Below are 15,982 nucleotides of genomic sequence, written 5' to 3'. Positions count from 1 at the left end.
AAATCTTTTATACTGCGGATTTCATACCAAATATTAGTAAAGGTTGACATGTGTTGCAATGATCTCCAAGGGACCTGCTGGCATGAAGGGAAGATGTGGAATATTCACAAATTCTTGAGGATTGGCAGAGTTTTAGATGTATTATGACAATATGAGAACAGAAGCCCAGAGTCAGAAAGAGATTAAATATTCTCAGCTTTCATCTTCCCTCAGAAAGCCTGATTTAGAGTGAGTAGAGCTTCCCCTCGTCCCTCTTGACCCCTGTCCTGGTGGGTGTGTGGCTGGAGGATACCTCACTGCTCTCCCAGGCGCAGGGGCTTCTTACGAGATGAAAGCCCCAGGCTGCAGCTGGCAGAGAACACTTGCAGCGAGGTTCTCTTGATTAAGGTGGGTGATTTTTTATCTGGACTTGCCTTCTTTTAGAAAACAGCCCTGTGGTAAGACGCATGCTGGTGCGTGTTGTGTCTCCTCCTGGGCAGCCCTGCTGCTTGTGGTGGAGGCAGTGTGGTACCAAGCCGCCTTCCTGCTGGACTCACTGGGGTTACTCTCTCCCTGTGCACTTCCACGGGACGTTAGGTCCGTGTCTCAGCAGTCACCTATTTCTCTGTCCCCATGAGGCTTTGATTAAAGCATATCTCCTTGCAGGGGTTTCAGCAAGGAGAAGGTCGCTGGTGCTCAGTGCTGCTACCTGGGTGAGGGGTAGGTGCAGGGACGTTCAGAACCTTCCTGGTCTTCGCTGAGCTGCTCTCAAGCACGTCAGCCTGTCACAGGAGAGATTTCCCTGCTCGAGCCGCCCCTGCTCCCAGCCCCACGTGCTGGGAGGCACTGGATCTGGTGCGGGGCGCCACAGGGCTGGGTGACCGGGCAGCTGCAGGCGCTGGTGCCACATGGCTCTGAGCTGCTGAAGCCCTGGGGAGCAGCAGATCTGCTCCCTGCAAGGGCAGGTCAGAGCCCGATGAAAACATGCTTCCTCCTGCTGTCAGCTGTGCGGGGGTGAGCAGACCCCACTTGAGCAGCGCCAGCTTTGCCTTGGTGGCTGGCAGCTATTGCCAGGACATCTGGTGCTCCAGCTCTGCATGCCACCAGCACTCCGTTCTGCTGTGGGAGCACGGCTTGCTGAGATAAACAGCCATAAAGCCCCAGCTGAAAGCATTAGTCTCCAAACAATGAGGTTGCAGTCAAGCAGGAGATGGGGGGTGCATGCCCTGGGTGAGCGGCTCAGCACCCAGACGAGGTCTGGGGATGTCGCTGGGTGTCTGAACCTTGCTTTGAGAGGAGGCTGGGCGCAGGTGTCAGGGGGAGGTGGCACCACTGTTTGCAGGGAAGGGTTGGGGCGACCTGTGCCTAAGCCATCCCATCGCATAGGAATGCCAGTCCTTGACCCATGTGTTCCCAGCCTGTTCCACCCCCATGGACGGCCACAGGTGTGTGCACAGCCCTGAGCCAAAAGGGGAACTTCTTCCCACACCCACACAGTTGCAAGGATCCAGCTGCCTGGCCACAGCCTGCTGCTGCAGAACCTTGGAGCTGTGGCTGAGCTTGTAGGTGGACTGCTGACACTGCTGGGCTCGAGAAGCTGCCTCGATACAGCCGTGCTCTTGCTTAGGAGGCAACAGCAGCTTCTGCGTGGTGTGATTAGCACAGAGTTGGTGGGAAGTGGAGTTGGTCTTTAATTTCTAGGCTGCCATGCAGTAATTGTATGCTAATGGCTCAGGAAGGCTCCAGCACCTGTGATGACAAGCGCAGTGTCTTTCCCCTTCTCCTTCTAAATCTGCTTAGAGTGCCACATGTAAATCCTCCATGCCATATTAGTGTGACGATGTTCATTAGCAAATGACTCCAGGGTTGTCTAAATGAGAAAAGCAATTAGGCAGATTTGTGAAGACAAAATATGTATTGATTAATGTAATGATGACACATGCAGAATAATTTTGGACTCAAAGTAAAAATCAAAAGAAAAAAAGCAGGTGTCTTCCAATTAAGGCATAAATCAACAATTATGAGCTTTCTCTGACTGCCTTTGGAAACTGATGGTATTAATCACTAATGCTCTGTGCGTAATGCTCCAAAGAAAGGAAGCAACCAATATTTTCATATAATTAAAGGAAATTATATATCCAATACCTTTTAATGTGATTAACAACTATAGGGGGAAACTGTTTAAGAGCAGCAGTTAAGAGGAATATTAGAGTATCATTTAGACTGAGTTAAATAACCAAGGTTATATCTGCCCAACTGTGAATTTGGAGTGTCTGCCTTGTGGGTAAGATAAAACTGTTCACTCAGATAATGAAGCAAATACTACCTGGAAAAGATTATAATTGTGGCTGTGAAGCAGAGCCACAACGGCATTTATTTATTTGGCTTTCCCTGTGATGAATAGTGAATTTGCACAGAATCTCAGTACATCAAAAAGATGACAGTATATAAAACAAGAATATTATTCCACAATAAAAAATAGATACACTCCTAAATGCATTATGCAAAAGAGAAAAAATAATGTAGGGCTGACCTTTTTACTTGGTCACAGCTCAGTGGTCTGCACTGATTTTTGAAAGCGGATGGAATGGAAGTGGTTTTACAGCAAAGCCAATGCTCCGGGCAGTGTAGCTGCTAGCCCAGAAGCCCCGGGGACGAGGTGAGGAGCCAGGGATGGTGGGCAGAAAGGTATACAGACATATGGATGGACAGACATCTGAGCTCCCAGGAGCACGGAGCTGCTCCCAGTGCTCGGACACATCCCTGCACCCCCCCCCCCCCCCCCCCCCCCCACCACCTGTGCTCCTGGTGCAGGGCAGCCTGGGCATACTTGGGCATCCCGTGGTGTGTCCAGCCCGCAGCCTCTCCTGCTGCTGCATGTGGTGCAGCCCCACACAGCTGCAGGTGCTTTGGCCCCCACTGCAGGAAGCTGCAAAGAAGCTGGGAGCAGGGCTGGGCAGAGCTGCGGGTGCTTGCACAACCTGCTGCCAGCGGCTGCGGGGCTGGCAGGGCCCAGCTCAGCGCGGGGAGGCATGCACAGCTGACCCCTTGCCAAATCTGGCTGTTCCCGTTACCCTGAGCAGGCAGGAGAGGAAGCGTTTCCCTAGATAAAAGCAGACTTCTCGAGGCTACATTTGTATTTACATCTTAACCGTCTACTTGAAATGACACATTACTTAGAGGAAATAGAGCACCGATATGCATAAGAATCTCTGTTAATGTAAAGCCCAAGACAGCATATATAAGGAGATATGCTTTCATTATGCAGTGGGTATATTAAATGAAACAGTTATGTCCTGGCACCAGCTCAGTTTTCTCAAGGGATAATTTGTTTTGTGAACGTAGGGACCTGTTAAATTAACTAAGACCCAGTAAATGAGGTATAAATTAAGACCTCTTCTACACCCTCCTGTTTTCTGTCTGCAGAAGGTACCAATGATCTTGAACAGGAAAGTGCTTTCAGAGCTCATTATGCTTCAAAGTCAGGCAAGAGGACAAAAGTGCTGGGTAAATACCTGTTGGAGGCTAGTCTCATTCCTGCCTCTAATGCTCAGCCATGTTATCAAAATCTTGGGTAACCCTGAGTGACCGGTGTGGAGCATGTGAAAGGTTGGTCCTTAGAGCCTTAAAGGCAAAAGGAGGTCTCAGCTGACTTCTGGCAGCTTCGAGGTAAAGCCATGAACCTCCACACTGGGAGGGCCGTGAGTTCAGGTCATCCCTGCCCATCGCTCCCTGAGCGTGGCTCTGTACACGGAGACACGGCCCTGCTGTGTAGGGGCTGCATCCCAGGCAGCAGCGAGACTGAGTCCTGCCGCTGCAAGCAGTCTGAAAGCGTGAGCAGCACTTGTGGCGTGGGCAGTGAGCAAGTCCTGCAGGAAAGAGAGGTGCAAAAAGCTAGCTCATGCAGAATTGCTTGTTAATGCTGGATCCTAATGACAGCAGCTTAAATATCAGGGTCTTTAGTTATTTCCTAGTTTAATTTAGCAGAACCAGACAGCTGATGCTTTTTATTTTTCTTCAAGCAGAAAGCCTGCCCCCATCCTTGAATTAACTGCTAGCACAGCAGGCTGTCCTCACAGATGCTGGAGTGCCTGTTTGTTTATCAGGACACAAAGCCTCCATATACTATCTGTGGGTAATTAGCGACTGCAAATCTTCACTCTAAGAAGAGATCTGCTGTGCAATTTCCTGTTGTCCCCAGGAGTGCCTCTGACTCAGAGAGCCGTGAGGAGCTAGCGCCAAGTGCCAGCACCCCACGTCAGTAAACCTGCCTCGTGCCCCTGCCCGCTTACCCGTGGCACTCGTTCAGATGGATAACTGAGATGAGCAGCTGTGAACATGGGATGTACAAACAATTTCCCTTCTGTTGATGAGAGAGGCATAAAGAAGGCTAATGCCTCAGTAAAAATCAAATGCGAATGACCTTGTGTTCTCCATCTCTGGAATAGATACAGACTTGCCCCTAAAATGTTACTAAGATTATGCATTGTAGTCTTACAGCAATCACAAAGTACCTTGGCAGTTACTGACCCTGCCCAGGGACAGCCTCTCCCCGTAACACGTGTGTGTATATTTTCTATATAGCTCTGTCTTCAATGGCTAGATAGAAGAAAAGTGTTCGGTGTGAGGATGCTGTGCCAATATTAAATGTTGTTAGTATAGTAGGGGGCCCTGAATGAGACATAAAGACAAAAAAAAAAAAAAAAAAAAAAGCAGAGTGGAAAGGGAAAAAGTGGAAAGAAGAGTGGAAAGTGAAAAGGAGGGAAAGCAGTAAGAAGAAGGCCAGACAAGACTTCAGCTGCATGCAAACAAGTGCTCTGGGCTTGTACTTAAAATGTGAAAAGTACAGTTCGGGGAAGAAATGCACAAGTTAATGGCACAAGTTGCGCACAGGAGAACATGAAGTGGGGGTACATGACAAAGCACAGCTCTGAAGGCGTCCTGCGTGCAGGAAGCCAGGCTGCACAGAGGAGAGCAGCGCGTGGTGCATCTGGCTGCTTGCTCGGCTGGCAGAGCAGCAGGGAGCAGAGGGTGCAGGGGCTGACAGGGCAGGAACGTGCTGCCCCACGCTCGGGGTGCCTGAGCACAGTGCCCTGGCTGGGGAGGACACTGTGGGTAGTCCGCAGTCCCGATTCGTGTGCGTCCTGCTGCAGCGCCAGGGACAACAACCAGAGCACAGTGAGGAGAAACACCGGTTTCATGATGGAGGTGGGGGTTGGAGGTGGAAGGGGTGTCCTTCAGTGTTACAGGAGCATCCTTCCAGCCCTCCGACTCCACGTGCTGTGGGGTTCCTGTGCACACAGTTCCCCGCAGCCAGGAGGGGCTGTCCCGGCTGCTGCCAGGGGAAAACATGGGGTTTTGAGGTTTCTAGGTCAAACCTGGTCCCAGCTCAGGGACTGTGGAGTGGCTGCCAGTGGGTGCAGGCTGTATGTTAAGCACAGCCCAGCTCCTCATGGAAAATGCTAGTCTTGTCAGAACAGTTTCAGTCTGAGGGGAAGCTTCGGACTCCTACACAAGCAAGGAGTTGTCCCCAGTACCACCAGGCAGGGCTGCAGTGTGCAAGCACAGAGGGAGCCCAGGAACCCCACTTGTGGCAGAGTCCAGAAAACCTTGCCAGTGCACGTCGTGGATGAAAACCCATTACCCTGATTGAAAAAGGGTTCAATTGAAATGTTCCTGGCAGCCCTTGCCTTTGTGCACCGCTGCTGCCAGTGTTTGTGCACAGTGTGCCCAGCACGTCGCCTCCATAGCTGGGGTGCTTCTGGCTGCCTGGCTGCAGGCTCTTTGGAAACAGGTGAAAAATTTCCGTGTTGGAAACAGTGAGGGAAGAATGGAGACAAATGGCCCAAGGCTCTACAAGAGAAGCTTGGCACAAATATTGAAGAAAAAAGGCTCGTTGCCTTCAGTTGTGCCTTAGCAGCTGCTGTCAGTCCCTGTGTCCCCTGGGCACACACAGGCAGCCATGACAGCTTGCGGTGAGGCTCTGTGGCAGGGTTTGTGAGTGCAGCAGGGTCTGGGTAGGGGGCAGAGGTGCTGGCAGTTCCAGAGAGAATCAGAGGGTGCCAACACACAAAAACCTGGTCTGCTTTGCCTCCTTGCTCCCCAGGGACCCAGCCTCATGCAGAAACCAGTGCACCCAGAGTTGCCCACCTCTTGCCAACGTCTTGCACATCACAGCCATTGGCAGCCCGCATTGCTGGGCTGGCTTTTAGAATGGGTCCTGGACTCTGCTGTCTCCATTGATTGGCTCCTGCAGCAGTGGTCCCACTGCTTTATGCTCAGGCAATGACTTTGCTTTGGTTTTATTTTTCCCTTCACCATCTGAAACAATTCAGTTGTGTTTGCTTGCAGCAACTCAGCAACTGAAAAGAAAAAAAAGGGGGGGGGGGAGGGAATACGGCTGCCATAAACCTTCCGACACCTCTGGCTTTTCTAATGTGTTTTAAAGTACTGTGTCAGCTTAATGAACATTTTGATACATCCCACTAAATTACCTTAGCAAATCCTCCACTAAAACATAGTCTAAAAAGATGGAAATCAATGCCTGGATGGTGGAATTTGCCTGCTCCTCTTATTTCAAGCAGTTAAATGACTGAGTAATAGATCCATAAATGAACATCTTATTAGCCTAATCCTGAATGGAAGAATACACAAATCAGCCATTTGTTCAGTGGATATCATTTAAGCTTGCCATCCATCTTAGTCAAAGGAGATGCCTAGTTTAATTTATCAATGCCTAGACAAGAACTCCCGGAGAGGAAAGGGGGGGAGGGAGAAACAGCCTACAAGTAGCGCTCTCCTGTTTCTGGTTAGCAAAGCTGCTGGCTAATTGCAGCACACCTCAATGCAGCAGTGCCTACAGCTGTGGGCTGTCCCATGTAGGCACGGGGAAGAGCTGGGGTCAGCGGGCACGCACGGCCCCGCAGCGAGGCAAGCGCCAGGGCCTCTTCCACGCCTGCCCGGGGCCAGGAGCTGCAGTGGTGCCACTCTGCCCTGTGCCAGCTCCAGGCTTCCACTTCCATTGCAGACAGGTGCCCAGCACAGAAACGTGGAGTAAAAGGTCAGTCCCTCCTCCCCGAGATGGCTGGAGCCGGGGCACACCAGTACAGCTGGCAGACAGCCCAGGGCTTCCCTCCGTGCACCATGTTCACCCTGTGGCTGCAGTGCCCGTCCCGGCTCCATGTGCTCCCTGAGGTACTTGCCATGAGCGCCAGCTGAGCATTCTGCCTTCTCCATGAAGTACTTGGAAGGGAACCAGTGGTCTTAGAGGCAGACAGTCTGCTGGTGGTGTGCTGGGTGTTCATTTAGCATTTCAGCCAATTTCCTCTCTGTGCCTTGGTTCCCTGACTTGGACAACGAAGGTGAGACTTCACCCACAGGTAATGCCTTTACACTCCTTGCTAGCAAAACTGTATGAAACGCAGCTATCTTTTGTGCAGGAAATTTAACCAGTTTCAGTGTCAGCAGCGCCAAACACTACAGAGTTTTGCTAACACTGTAGTTACAGAGCATTTGCCTTCATCACAGGGCTGTTGCATGCATGAGTTGTAATCAGCTCAAAGTCAAACAGGGCTGTTTTGTATTAATCTTACTGAAAACTTCACTCATTTATCCCTCCAGATCCGCTCAGTATGCAATCCTCAAGAAAACTATGAGCACGGAAAGTCCTAGAACAAATTGCAGTGTTAATGCAATGCGAGTGCCGTAGCTCAGACACGTCCCCAGTGAGATGCGGTGCTGCTGTGAGGAAGCACTGATCTTCATCGTTTTCTCCCTGTGACAAGTCAGTCACAGTGTCCCAGATTAACTGAGCCACGTGCCATAACATTGTGTTTAAGATTACTTTGACCTTTCAAAAATAAGTCAGTATCATCAGATTGATTCTGCTCTGGTTGGCGTTGGTGCACAGGATGCTGGGCACTCCGGAGCCATGCTTCCCAGCACTTCCCAGCAGATGCTGTGAGTTTCTTGCCACATACAGCCTGCTGAGGCTGGGTGTAGAGGGGAGCAGGGGTTACACGGTGCTTGTACAGCAAGGCTGCACACCCCTGGTGGCTCCTGTGCATTCCAGAAAGGCCTTTCTGCCATGGGTGCCACTGGACATGGCAGCAGCCTGCAGGACAGCAGCAGCACCTGGTACAGGGGCTGAGTGGGCAGCGGGAGCTGCAGTGCCCAGCGATGCCCAGCGATGCCCAGCGGTGCGGGGTCGTGCTGCCTGCCTCCCCCAGCCCTTGGGCTCAGCTGCTGGGCAGCGCTGTGGGACCAAGCAGGAGACGAGCAAGCCCTGGCCTGAGCATGGTGGGTGCTGCCGTGCAAGGAGACAAGATGCTGAGCGGTAGCTCCGGGAGGTGCTGCAGGACTGGCACCTTCCCCCCTCCCTTCTGGGACTCCAGGGAGGTGGGAGCTGCAGAGGGGCGGTCGCCTGAACCTTTACCTTGTCCTACAAGGAGCCTGGAGCTGGATAAGAGACTTGTGCTCTTCTAAAAAGTGACTGATTAAGACAATTTAGATGCAAAACTTGTCATCATTATTCATGTCCTTTGTTCTCAGATGGCTTTTATTGAGCCAGATTTGAAATGATCGGAAATGGGAAATGGCAGATTTCTAGAAGAGACTTCTGAGGTAAGGCTGGGATTTTGCAGAGATCAACTGAAGATAACCTAAATAGTCAGTCCAGACATATGGGAGGTTCGGTGGTTTTCTGATTTCTGGGTCCATATTAAGCTGTGTTGTCCTGGTTTCAGTTAGGACAAAGTTAATTTTCCTCCTAGTAGCTGGTAGGGTGCTACGTTTTGGATTAGGATGAGAAGAGTGCTGATAACATGCTGATGTTTTAATCAGCATGTTATCAGCAGAGCAGTGCTTACACCAAGCCAAGGACTTTTCAGGTTCTTGCTCTGTCCTGCCAGCGGGCAGGCTGGGGGTGCAGCAGGAGCTGGGAGGGGACAGACCCAGGACAGCTGACCCTAACTGGCCACAGGGGTATTCCATACCCTCTGATGTCATGCTAAACAATAGGTAGGGGTGGCCAGCCGGGGTGGGGGACTGGTTGTTTGGGGGTAGGCTGGGCATCGGTCAGCAGGTGGTGAGCAATTGCATTGTGCATCACTTGTTTTGTACACGTTATTATTAGTAGTACTATTATCATCATTATTATTTTCCTTTCTTAATAAACTGTCTTTATCTCAACTCACAGGCTTCACTTTCCCATTTCTCTCCCCCATCCCAGAGAGGGAGGGGGGAGGGTGAGCGAACGGCTGTGTGGTGTTTAGCTGCCGGCCGGGTTAAACCACAACATGTGTATTATAAGGAAATGTGGTACAAGATAGGAGGGAAAATCACCTTCAGTCAATGTTAGTTGCTCTGAGTAAAGCAGCATGCAGTTGTTCAGAATTAACATTTCACCATGCATGATTTAAATACTGCTGATTGAATTAACCCTAGAGCCGTTGCACTTAAAGACTGTGTTATCCTGTGAATAGGAGAGGCATCGTTTTACTGCAATAAATATGACTGTGGGGCACTCAATGGCAAGAGCAGGCAGTCAGCGGTTCCATAAAATCAAGCACATTTTATGAGAAATTATTTCTTGAGAGCGCCCCCCTGCGAAGCGCAGCCTCAGCCCACGCCGCTGGGAGCAGCCCCACAGAAGGCAGCGGGGCCGTGCCACGGGCCCGATGGAGCCTCCCGCGGGGCTGCCGGGGGCCGCACGGGGCGAGGGGCGGCTGCGGTGCGGGGTGGCAGCGCGGGGCAGGGTGCTGGGTGCCGGGACAGGCTCCCGGCTGCTGCCCCGCCAGAGCCGCCAGCCCCGAGCTGCTGCTCGGCTGCCTCGCCCCGCTTGCCCTGCTGTGCCCTCCCAACCCGCGTTTCTCAGCACAAATGCACTTGAAGCATTTAAGCTTCGTGACACAAAGTTGTGCGTATTTCCCAATTCATAGCGTTAGACAAAGCTGCTGCTGGAGATGCGTACTGGCCGTGGTTTTCACAATGCTTTTGAAGTCGCGTGGTGCTAGTTGAGTTTGCATGCCTATTTAAAACCCAAATGAGAAGAACCTAACAAAATGCATTTCTGCAAAGGAACTGTGAGCTCTCCACGTATGCAGACTGCCATTCTGAAGCAGTGTAAATTGCTTCAGCTGTCAAAAACTGAGAATCAAACTGAGCCTTCAGGGGTGTGTGCTGGTGGTCAGAGCCCGTGCCTTTGCCTGGTTCCAGTAACTGCTTCCCGGCAGTAACACCTGCGCTTCCTTTCTTGTTGTCACACAGGGTTTTGTTCTGATACAGCTCAAATCATAATATAGCTCCTTAATGTCACTAACTGCGTGATTTAGGCTTTTGATCAGTAGAATATAGTGATCCAGGACACTTTTAATGAACTATGTATTTATCTAGGGAGTCATACCACTTTCATCCTAGACATAGCTAATAACCATAGCTCAAAAGAGGCCGCTGGCTCTGCATCTCATTTTCAACTTGTGCCTTTCTAAAGAAGATAATCGTGGAAAGAAAAATGCAGTAGCTGGGGGAAATGGGTTTGCCCTGTGCCACCACTTGTAGAAGAGGGGTGCGAGAGGCAGTGAGAGTGGGCTGGGAAGAGTCTTTGAAGGTTGGGCACATCTGTGGGCAGCCTTGGCACGGGGGGAACGCAGAGAGAGCAGATGATGGTGTTTGATACGCAGGCTCTTCCTCGTGTGAGCATTCACAGCTGTCAGCAGCAAAGTAATAGAGAACCAAGGGCAATTTATTTCCAAGTCCAAATACTGCAAAGAAGTTACTCAGGCAGGAGTGGAAAGGTGTCATTTGCTGAAGAAACAAACAAAAAAGCCCTGCCAGGGGAAACCCATCAGTGTAATGAACTGCTTTTTTGCATTAGCTTACCATATTTGTGGTGGGACTCACAGGCCTCTTCAAACATGAGGCAGCTCATTCTTTAAACATAAATTAGTTCTTGATTTTAACGCTTGTTTCCAGAAATGGATAAATTTCAGAAAATAATGATATTAGATACCCATTTCTTATTTGGAAATACAGAGCAGCCCTGGCTTGTCGTTTCAGGTACCCACTGTATGTTGTTACCACTGGAGACTTGGCAAACCATCTCTTACAAAGAAGCATTAAACACAGTAGTTATTCATTTGTGGCTTTATTAGCTATTTATAAACACGATCTAATACTGTAGGTGACAAGAATTGCCCTAGTTGTGCATAAATACACGGGCTTGGCTTGCTTTGCACAAGTGCACGTACAAGTGTGCTGGGGCTGCACTATCTGTGGTTGGGTTCAAGCGGACTTCTGAGTTTGTGTCAGCTGAGCACAGCCCAGGCGTGGCCAGGACGGGCACTGGTGCTTTGTGCCTGCATAAGGCAAGACAAAGTAAAAAGCAGGAAGGCAAAATAGTTTCCTTTGTCAAAACTGATACCTGATAAACAATCACAGAGTGGTTGAGGTCGGAAGGGACCTCTGGAGATCATCTGTTCCACTGCCTGCCAAGCAGGGTCACCTAGCACAAACATAGCTCAAACTTTGCTGTGTTATGATGTTGGACATCTCAGCTGAACAAGCAGAACTGGAGCACCTGGCTTGAAGCATGCATACTACAAGTTAAAATGAGGGAAGAAAAGTCTGCTTATGCACACAGTGTAGAAGCCTGTATTATTTCAGTACATTTACATAGAAGAGAAGGGCCACAGTATGACTGCTACTGGCTCATCGTAAGTGCAGCCACTGCCACAGCGATTGACCAGGAACCAAAGTTTTGAGCCGTGCATTCCCAGGGATGTGGTGTCTGTGTGGGACTTCAGCCCCCTACAAGGTGGGAGGTGCCCTCATATTCCTCCACCACTCCTGTGTAAGTGGTGGGGCAGGCTGCAGCCACTGGATTGCAGCACAGATCGGTTCGGCACATTTTTATTTGGGTTTTAGTTTTTAATCTCGTGTTTATTTTCCTCTTTGCTGCTTATCTGTGCCATGTTCTTAAGCTGTAAGAATAGGAATTCACAGAGCCACTGTGCGGCTTTCGGTTCATCAGTTTTTAATTAAATTTGAATTGAATATTCTCTTTCCTCTAGGCTAATTTTCAAGTGACAAACAAAATCCCCTTAAGTGCCTTTTCTCTTCTACCATAAACTAGCAAAGCTGCTGTCAAATTCCCTCAGAAACCAAACTTCTCCAACCCCGTAAGTTCAGATTATTGTTCCATCAGAAATGGCACAGTTCTGAGGAGAACAGATGAAGCAGCAGCACTTCTCCCTTTGCAAAGCCTGGCTGCTGCAGCGTGTCCTGGGCGGGTGCCGGGCAGGGCACGTCCCCAGCACAGGCAGGCAGCAGGGACAGGGTTGCAGTGCTGGCATTGGACTTGCAGGGGCTGGGCTGCAGAAGGCCACACATGGAAGGAGTCCAAGCGCTGTCCTCACCACGCCTTCCGCTTTCCATGTGCGTAAGATCTCGAGTCCTTTGTCAGCAACTGTGAATGTGCCAGCGGTGCAGCGGGTTCAGGTTCTGCTTTTTTTCCTGCTGCGAGCTGCAGCAGGGTACCGTAACCCATCAGCCTGGTCAGAAGCAGCAGGTTCCTTCTCTAGGTGCAAGAGCATCCCAGGGAAAATGAGCCTCGGTGTGGACAGCATGTGCTTGCCACAGGGCAGAGCCACAGGGGGGTGAGGTGGGCTGCAGCCCCCCACAGCCCCACAGACAGGGGCTGGGGAGCGCCCCACAGGGGCAGGCTTCCCACCCAAGTGGTCAGTGGCTGCTGCTCATTTGGGAAGCAGGTGTGGTGCTGTCAGGCCGAGAAGATGAATTACGCAGAGCTGCTTTTAGTGACACCGCGGGGCCGGGGCGGCTCCATGGTGTGTCCTGCAGGGAGCTGGGGCTGCATCCAGGGCCTGCAGCTGCTCCTGCTGCCACACCGCGGCCGCGGGACCGACCCAGTGTTAATTGACCACTCTGGCACGGCGTTGTTCACTGAGTCTGTCTTCCTCTGGCCAGTTTCCTATGATTAACCTCAATTACAGAGAGCAGGTTTGATTATCCTGTGAGATTGACTTCTTGGGAGCTGCTCTCTATTCTTAATGGGGCAAGGGAAAAATACAGGGTTTAGTGAAGAAATCGGCTATGCAAAATTAACTTACCGTCTTTTCAAATGAATTTTCAGGCCCTTTAAAGCCCAGACTTGAAGTGTTCATCTGCACCAGTTAATCTTTCCGAATGGATTCTGGAGCTCAGCTCTTGATTGTGGGTGAAGCATAAAAAAAAAAAAAAAAAAAAAAAAAAAAAAAAAAAAAAAAAACACGCAAAATGAAACAAACAAATAAAAGTATTTCATAAACTAGCCTTGCAGAAGGCACACTTAGGGGAGCCAAAGGTAATGACCAGACCCAACTTTCAGCCTTTGTTTTTTTAAGCTCTACCCTCTGTAAAAAATTGCAACCAACCGGGAAGCAAATTCATGTGCCACATTGCTCTCTTTCTTTTCTGTTTGTAATGCCACAAGGCTGACACCATGCAGCATCCTGAGTGGTGCATGATGTGCAGGTATCTCTGCTGGCCCTGGGGCATTATTTGTCAGCACGTCTGTGGAATTCATTCACAGAGTCTGAGGCTTTTGGAGGCAGCTGCTCATCCTAGTAGGGTTGTCTTCCCATGTGCTCTGGCTTTTTGCCACTGCTGGCAAAGACAAGAGATGCTCAAAAGCCGCCCTTCAGAAGTCTCCCCAGAAGAGGTGCCGTTGAGCAGTGCCTATCAGCAGTGGTGCATTTCATGCATTGTATGAAATAACCTGCAGTCCTTTACATCAGAGCATGAGGGGATGAATTGTTTTCTGATTAGTGTTATAAACTAATCCAGGATACAGTATAAAAAAAGGAGGGGACAGGGGAAGGTATTACTTGGTTTTCATAGGGATTTGGTAATAATAATGCTTCTGTTGCCTGTCCATGAAAAGAACAAAAATGAATTTTAGCCTTGCTTTTATTCATATGCCAGTCTTGTAGGCTTACAGTTAACTTTAAAGACTTTTTGTTTCCTTTCCCTGTGGTACCTGCATGGGAGCACCTCATGTCCTGCTTAAAAGCAGAGGCAACTTTTGCTTTCTTTTCCCTGAAAGATACATTTTGATTGTTTGTTTGTTTGTTTTTGTTCTTCAATTCTAAAAATAAGCAGCAGCTTTAGTCCGAGCATGGGCAGGAGAAAGCAGTACTGCGTAGAGATGTCAGAAGTCAAACCATGTCAGAGCCAGGCTGGTTTAGGAGGTTGGATGCATCCATCTATGGTCTACAAATCCTCCTGTCAGTTTACTCTGTGCAAAAGCTGTTAACAAATTTAGTCTCAGTCGTGCATCTGGTGGCACAACAGACAGGGAGCCAAGCCCAGAGAAAAGGACCGGGACAGTCACCAGGCCGGGGGACTTCTCAGTGCCCCTGAGCGGGTTCTGCCTTTCTCTCTCCATCACTGCAGAGATGCAAGCACACCACCCCTCCATCCCTAGATGTTGTTTCAGTACCATGTATCTATGAAAGCTGTGCCTGGAGCTTGGCCAGGGGCGCAGGCTCAGCATGGGAGAGCTCCGCTGGAGCCTTGCCCGGCTCCCTCCTGGCCGCAGCTCCGCGCCTTGGGCAGCTGCGCAGAGCTCCGGGGCTGCTGCCGCGGTGGGCTCGGGTCTCGGTGCTGTGCCAGTCCGAGCGATGCATTTCAGTGCTGCTCCAGTGGGAATTAGCGTAAGGATGTGTTCTGCATCCTTAAAGAGGAGCTCATACCGTGGTCACAGCATGCCTGGGAGGCTTGATTCTTCTGTATCAACCCCGATTTCCCTGTGCAAAGCAAGATAAAATGTCTTAATGGAATTATGATCACCTTGCAAAAAGAGGCAGAGAAGGAGCCACTTACTCTCCAACAAAAACTATCCAAAAAAAAAAAAAAAAAATCAGGGAGAGGTATCATGTCACTGTAAGTCCATTTTAGCTGTTTGCCCCTCGGATACCTTTTTTCCTATAATTTATTAAATCACCTAGAAAATTAATCTGCAGCCAGGAGATGGAGATCATTTGTCTCAGGATGTCACACACCCTAACGATCCATCAAGCAGACAGTGTTTCAGTACATCATGTTCTGGTGCCATTCAGTCTTATAGTCCATCTCAATGTCAAGAAAAAGGATTTACAAAATATTTTGGGATGTATTTCATGTGCTGACACAGACTCGATGTCCGCTTTTTGATCAGTCTACACAAGTAGGGAGTTCATGCCAAGGAGACGTAGATTTTTGCTGGATAGCTCTCCTCCGTGCTTTCTAAAATTCTTCCTGCTCCAGACTCATCGGTTTTGTCCCGGACAGCATTTTCTTTGGATCTCTCGATGTAGAAGGTTTATTCCTTAAAGAAAGCTGGTGAAAGGGTACCTGGAAAGGTCTTCATCAGATGGGAAGAACACAGCTTTTTACATTTAGCACAAAACCACTTTTTGTTTATTTTTTAAATCAACTACTCTGATCACCTTTTGTCTGTATTGAAGAGTTGCTAGCACCCATGTACATCACTTTTTCTTCAAAAGGCTGTCCTCTAAGCAGCTCTATATGGATTCCCTGAATGAAAAAACGAGTCTACTTTAGACTGAAAAACATGTCTAGTACTACATATATCTCCTACCCTCTTGAATGCAATGTTACAGCATTGCTGCATCTGGTATAGCAATGTTAAAATTACTCATAATCAAATTAATTTCATTGTGTTTTAGCCCCCAATAATAATGAGCAACTGTTTCATGTCATTTCCTTTCTTCTCTATGCAAGACAATCTGCTAGATCCATCTTTCCAGGGATACAAGTGAAAGATGATAAGTATAATTTATGATTCCCCTCTGGACTGGGGTTCGTTATTAATAGTCATGTTCACTTAGACTGTCATCTAATCTTTCCTGTAAAGGGCTTATCGTTCTGCTTGTATGCAGAACATAAACTGTTTGCTGAATTCTTTGCTGATTATTGGAATGACAGTGGGTGAAATGTATCATGTGCA

This window comes from Aythya ferina, assembly GCF_964211825.1.
Source record: "Aythya ferina genome assembly, chromosome: 19".
Classification (NCBI taxonomy): Eukaryota; Metazoa; Chordata; class Aves; order Anseriformes; family Anatidae; genus Aythya; species Aythya ferina.
The sequence above is the reverse complement of the archived record's forward strand: the minus strand, read 5'-3'. Positions refer to the sequence as shown.